Below are 7,179 nucleotides of genomic sequence, written 5' to 3'. Positions count from 1 at the left end.
TGCCCGTTGAGTTTGACCCTCTGGTGTCATGTTGCAGTGGGGTCGGGTTTCTCCGAAAGTTAGCTCGAGTGGACTTTGCACAAGCTTCTCCTTGTCCTCATCAACCTTGACATAGAACCATTCTGATTTCCAGCCTGCCGGCCATTTGCTTCGGTAGCTAATTACAGGAAACTTTGCGGTTTTCCGGTAGGCAAAATTGTAGCAACCGAAGTTTTCATGAAGCCCATCTTTTCTGGCCTTTGTTTGATAATGCAATTCATGAACTCGACAGAAACTGTCAGCAAAAGGCTCCACTGCTTGGCTTCGGAGGGCCCAAATATAAACGCTAAGCCTAACGATAGCGTTAGGAGTTAACTGATGAAGGTAGATGCCAAACCTCTTCAATATCTCCGCAACAATCTCGTGAACAGGGAATCTTAGCCCAGCCTTTAAAAAGCTTTTGAAGATGACAACCTCGTCCTTCTCTGGCTTCGGGGTGGTCTCTTCTCCCCCGAAGCGAAGTAGCTTCTTCTGATCTTCACTGAAAAAACCTGCTTTCACCATCTTGGCGAGATCAACCTTTGAAACAGTCGATTTTCCGAAGTCTAGGTGGCTGGGTTTGCTGGGCATGGCAATACGGTAGTCATCTTCGGAGTCGGTTTCTTCAATGTTCCCTTCTCCTTCGGCAGCTGTCGGGTTTGCTCCGGCAGCAGCCATTTCTTCCGTAGTCACCAGTCCGGAGCGCTGCATCGCTTCGGAGATGGGCACAGTCTCCGAAGCTTCAGTTTCGTCCCCCTCACGCTCAACCCTAGCTGTAGAGCGAACTCTGGCCATTTAATTATGAACTTGTGAAACTTTAATACTTTTTTCTCCGAAGCAGGCTTCAAGATGGAGCTTCGTTCAAACCTGACAAACAAGCTTCGGTGATGGTTAAAAATTTTGGCAGCAAAACAGTGCAAATAGCAGTAAATGCTGTGGTAACTTCACACCTACTCGTCTGTTTATATAGTGCTGCAGGTAAGAAGGCGAAGCGGCAGGGTTTTTACACCAGGCGGGCAGTAACTTGTACTCGCTGCGCAGTGGACCGCAAAGACCAAACAGTGACTCTGCAAGGTGGGACCGACACGATCTCGGGAAATGAATCGTTTCTCGGCAACGAGCTCAGGGAAGGTGTTTTTTGGACCTTCGGCTTCCCGAAGCTTGAGAGGATTTTTTCACGGTTCAAGCTCGTTACGAAAAACGATCTAGCGCCGCGAAAGGGGCTACTGTTGGGCCCATGCTTCGTTGCGCCGAAGGTCTTGCGTGAAGAAGCAGCTTCGGCTGAAATTGTCCCCAGGAAATGGCCGAAGGTTCCTTTTTATAGAGCTTCGGCGTTGCAAACCGACATAAAGATAGAATGACCTTTTTATCCATAGAGGTCTAAGATAATGTTGTAAACTTTTGTAAAGGGCATAATTGTAATTCGTCACAGGCTGCGTCCTGTGTCTATAAATAGATGAACAGTACCCCCGTACTGTTCACACGAACTTGGCATTTGCTTTTGCGTCACGCTTGTACTTTTTACCTTCTCTCAGGACCGAAGGTACGTCTGTAATTTGAAATCATTTCTATTTTTCCATGTTAATAAAATAGAAATGATTCTATGATGATGCTTATATTATATTTCATGCTTTATATGAATCCTTCGTCATTACTTGTTATGTTTACGAAGGTATGTCTCTTATGACCTTCGTCCGAAACTCATTATTTCCCGAAGGGACATAATGCTTCGAAGGACGAAGGACTTTAACACTTAACACTTTTTATGTTGCCTTGTTCTTAACTCTTAGCATTTGAGAACAAGTCCCCAACACCGGTCCCTATAGCAAGAGAGAGAAAGGGGAAGAGGAAAAGGATACGAAATTGAACGACGTGGCGCACCTTTTTGACGCGGTCATCATGTGTGACGGAACCTCCCAAGTAATTAGGCCCACCTACGGTTGTCCTTGTCCAACAGACATCAGACACCCTGTAGATGTTCCTAAGTCACTTGACAAGTTCGGTATCTTTCCTTACCTTACCAGGAACGTTTCACCCGTCTTGCAGACATTACAGAACATCGGAGATAAAGAAATGCGGAAGCGATTACATAAATTACATTTATTTCAAAAGCAAGCTTGAGTTATTTTATTACAGACCAGAACTAAAGGCGAGTGCAGAGTAGTAATATTATACAAACCAAGGGAGGCAAAAACCCCTCCCGATAAGTTTTAAGCAAAAGATCTATACGGAGGACCAAGTCCTCCCGCACTTCAGTCTTGTTTTTCTTCCTTGGGAACCACCTTGGCACAGAAGCAGCAGAAATCTGCTACTTCCTCACCTAAAAACAACGAAGGGATAAACCCTGAGTATGGAATTACTCAGCAGGACTTACCCGACTAAAGAAAAGACTCTCAAGGGTATGCTGGCTTTTAGGGAGTCAAGGTAAGGCTTCTCAATAGTCAAAGACTCTGTTTTGCAGAAATGCTTACTAAAGTGGATCCTTAAAAATCCAATTTTATTTGTCAAGTTAAGTTCAATTACCTGCAACTAGAGTTCTTTCTACCCTAGTTCAATCACTGGTCCTGCACTAGCCAATTTCTTAACAAATACCCACCATCTTTAGTGGAATGCTACGTGTAGGGTAGTGACCAAGTCTTCATAACCGCGAAGGTACGGCGATCCGAATCGATTATACTCAGCCGAGGATCTCCAATCACACGACATATGTAGCACTTAACCCTTGCATATGTCAACCCGCCACCGGGGTTCTTAAGACCGGATCAGGTTCACGCAAACCGAGAGCACAGATACACCACCGTCCAGCCTCTTGCCACGGAGGGTACACGCTACTCTCGCCACCGCTCCACGCCCATTTCGTGTTATCTTATTCCGGCCTTAGTCTGCCCGAAGCAAGGCTTACCCATGACGAGGCATGTGACCAGTTAAAGGGTCCTCGATCAACAAGCCTACATCGAGACGGTCCTTAATCGACTCAGACGGAGACACTACACCGAGACTCCTTTCTCGTGCAAGTCACCCACCCGGTCTCAGCTTAATCTTTTCAACCCAAAAACTTGGTACCTGGCAGAGGTACATCTTTTCCGATGTTGAATCCATCACGGCCGTGATGGATTCACCATCAAGTTTTATTTTTGAAAACAACCCACCCACCTTTGCCACATCATCTTTTGTAAAAACAAAACATTTTGTTTTTCTAAAGCAATGCTAAGCATAGTAAAACCTTTTTGTAAAAACAGGGTTTCAAGGAAGGTAATCAAGATCAAGGAAGGTAATGCAGGAATTGTTTTATCAAGCAACTCCTATCACCTAATGCAGCAAGCAAGTGAGAAAGATTTTTAAAACATCAAGGAAGGTGGCAAATGCACCGGGGCTTGCCTTTGTTATCAGGTGAGTCCTGCTCCGATCCACAAATATCGAAGTAAAAGCAGTTGCCTGCTTGAGGATCTGAGGATGGTGGTGTCCCTTCTTTAGTGACTTCTTCTTCTTCTTCGTGTTCTAACATAACCATATACATGCATAAGAATGGATGCCATGGGATGCTCATGAGGATGCAAAGATAATATAAACTTATTATCTAAGTCTTGAGTACAACTTTCCTTCACGGTACTCCGAGAACCTAGGGTTTCCGGAGTCAGTAAAGGAGTTCATAGAGCAGGGGGGTGTTTTGGGGTTTAGTGATCAAACAAGGCCCAAATCAATTCAAACCCTACCCAAGGCTTCTAAATATTGTTTTAAGTTCCCATAAAAAGTTTGGGCATTTTTGGACTTACCAATTATTTTCTAAAAATCCATAACTATTACCTTTAACCACTTTAAATACCCTAAAATTCCTTATTTCCACTAAAAATCACAAAACTATTTTTACTAAATACTAGGGAAAATAACAAGCCTAGGAAAATTAGTTTCATAATTTTAGCATTTTTCTACATTTTTCCATGAATTTCTAAAGTTCTGCCGAAAAAGAAAAAGGAAAATATCCAATAGTGTTGGGCTGATTTCGGCCTGAACCGGCCCAACAACGTAGAAAGCGCGCGCCCGCGTCCGGGCGCGATGGCAGAATTGCACAGAGGCCCTCGGGGTTTGGCTAATTGGAGAACAAGCTTCTTAACTGTTGCACTGTGTCACTGACAAATCACAGAAAGGCCCTCCCCCTTCTATTTCTTCCCCGCGAATGTCCCTGATCACGGCGCGCACACAGATTGTCTCCGACGTGGTTCGTACCGGCCATGGCCGGCGACGGCGGCTACGGCCAACTACCGGGGAGGCATTACTAACCTATGACAGCCTCGGAACATACATCAATTGGACCTAAACACCCCGAGAACGACCGGTCCACGAGCACAGCGGAAACCGCGGCGTCGATCTTATGTTCTCAATTACCCAGGCCCGAATTGGTCAAGCGGATGCTACGGTGAGCTTTACGGGCCTACATAGCTGCTAGAACAATAGTGGAGGGGCGCAGAGCCTTACCGGAATGGTCTGGTCGCGGTGGGGTGGGTTTTACGGTGGCAGAGATCGATTTGGGGGAAACTCCGAATTCGCGGACCTCAGTGAACGATCGGGGCTAATTCGAGGTGGCTGGTTAGCTTAGGACTTTACGGAACTGATGGGGGGCTCAATTTATAGGGAGCGACAGCGGCGGCGGTCAATTCGAGCAGGTTGTGCTAGCGGCCGGAGGAGGAAGAAGAGTACTGGCGCAATGGATTCGTGGCTCCTACCGTGGCGGTCATTCTGGCGATCAACGGAGAGTCACTAAGGCTTACGGCGATGCGGTGGAGATACGTGGCACAAGGCCGGAATGTGGCTGGCCGGAGACGGATGAAGATCGCGGATTTTAAACGGTGCAGGTGAGCTCGCCGCGCGGCAGAACTCGGGGATGGCACGGCGACCGCCGTTTAACTGGAGTCCGCCACCACAGAGAGTTACTGCCACGTGACCAAGGATATTTACCGTGGCCTCCAGTCCATCCCGACCGCCATGGCGTCCTTATCGCCGGCGAGGTCCAAAACCTTATCCACCGCGCGATATTATCTGAAGACGGTGAACAGTGCACTAGGTTCAGTAAAAAGCTCGACTGTCTGACCAAGTTGGAGCCCAGTTTTCTCAAATTTTCATGTGAAACCTAAGCCAACTTTCTGCAGCAAAATTATAGAGCTATAATCCGTATATCATTTTGCTACAATGTGCTCCCACAAAAAGTCACTGGATCCCCTTCAAAATCGAGCTCAAAGTTTATCTCACAACACTGTTAATCTGTATTTCAGACTTCAGGCAGCCTGACAGTCCATCTTTGATTGGGTTTTTCTCCAAATTTCTCATAGGATCATGGCTTGAACCCTTAAACAAAGTTGTTCTCCTATGATTGGGCTACAAACTTGTTGTGATCACTTTGGGCAAAATCCCTATGTTTTAAAAGATACAGGGCTCCAAAGTTGAACCAACTAAACTGAAATTCAGACTTAGTATAGAACTCAAATGAGGTCCATTTTGCATTTAAGTCCAAAACTTTGGGTTTGGCTTTCAAGTCCACATATTTGTGAACCAAAGGTCTTAAGAAACTTATTTGGCTTGGTTTTTGCACTTTAGTCCAAAAGTGGACTAATTTTGCACATAAGCCCCTAGGGTTGGGTTTTAGGGTTTTCCAGGGTTCCAATTAGGGTTTTTAGTATCCCAGGGGTATAAATGAGATTCAACTTTGTTTTTGGGGTATTTTACAATTATTTCCCTAAAGTCTTTAGGTTTTCTCCACTTGGGTTAAGTTTTATCCCCTTCAACCTCTATTTAGGGTTAAGTCCCTTAACCAGGGTTCTATTTGCAAAAACACTTAAAACAATACAACTAATTTGAAATTTTTGCCTAGTGAATGCACTCTAGGTGTGTCAAACATATGCAATGCCAATGCTTATGATGTCATGCTCCAGTTTTAGTTATAGTAACACCAGGGGTGTTACATCCTTCCCCCCATAAAAGAATCTCGTCCCGAGATTTAAAGTCCTAGGGTGAGTAATGGAAAAGGAAATGTGTCACATTTTTATTTCCTTATTTCTGGTACAAGGCAGGGTGGTGTGGGGGTTCATTCCTTTATTGCAATAACTATATACACTTTACAAATTACATGAGGCTAGAAAGCCTGGGAAATTCTTATTCAAGAAGTCTTGAGTTTCCCAAGTAGCTTCATCTTCAGAATGCCGGTTCCACTGTATCTTATAAAACTTGAGAGTTTTTCTCCGGGTAACCCTGTCCTTTTGATCCAGAACTCGAATAGGATGTTCCGAGTATGTTAAATCTGGTTCCAGGACAACATCAGTCACTTCAATGGTTCGATCGAGAACCCGAAGACACTTCTTCAATTGTGACACGTGGAACACATTATGCACAGCAGACAATGTTTCGGGAAGTTGAAGTTGATACGCCACTGGCCCATATCTTTGAAGAATAGGAAATGGACCAATGTACCTGGGGGCAAGCTTTCCCTTTACCCCGAAACGCGATACTCCCTTCATTGGTGAAACCTTTAAGTAGACGTAGTCTCCTTCCAGGAAGTATAAGGGCATTCGCCGTTTGTCTGCATAACTCTTCTGACGAGCTTGTGCTTGCTTCAGATTATGAATAATTTTCTGAACTTTATCCTCGGCTTCTTTCACCAGATCAGGTCTAAAGAAGCACCTCTCACCAGGTTCAGACCAATTTAGCGGAGTCCGACACCGTCGTCCATATAAAGCTTCAAAAGGTGCCATCCTGATACTTTCTTGATAACTATTATTGTATGAAAACTCCGCCAAAGGTAAACATTCATCCCATTTTGGTGAGAAATCTAGGACACATGCCCGCAGCATATCTTCAAGTATTTGGTTCACTCTCTCAGTCTGTCCACTGGTTTGAGGATGATAGGCCGAACTGTGGAGTAACTTAGTACCCAGGAATTTATGAAGTTCTTCCCAGAATTTAGATACAAATTGTGGTCCACGATCCGACACTATAGTCTTTGGAACACCATGCAAACTGAGAATACGGGCGATGTACAACTCCGCATAGGTAATGACGTGATATTTTACCTTGACAGGGAGGAAGTGGGCGATCTTGGTAAATCGATCAGTGATAACCCAAATAGAGTCATACCCTTTTGTGGTCCTGGGCAATCCCACAATGAAGTCCATG

This window comes from Zea mays, chromosome 7, assembly GCF_902167145.1.
Source record: "Zea mays cultivar B73 chromosome 7, Zm-B73-REFERENCE-NAM-5.0, whole genome shotgun sequence".
Taxonomy (NCBI): domain Eukaryota; kingdom Viridiplantae; phylum Streptophyta; class Magnoliopsida; order Poales; family Poaceae; genus Zea; species Zea mays.
This window is presented reverse-complemented; position numbering follows the sequence as displayed.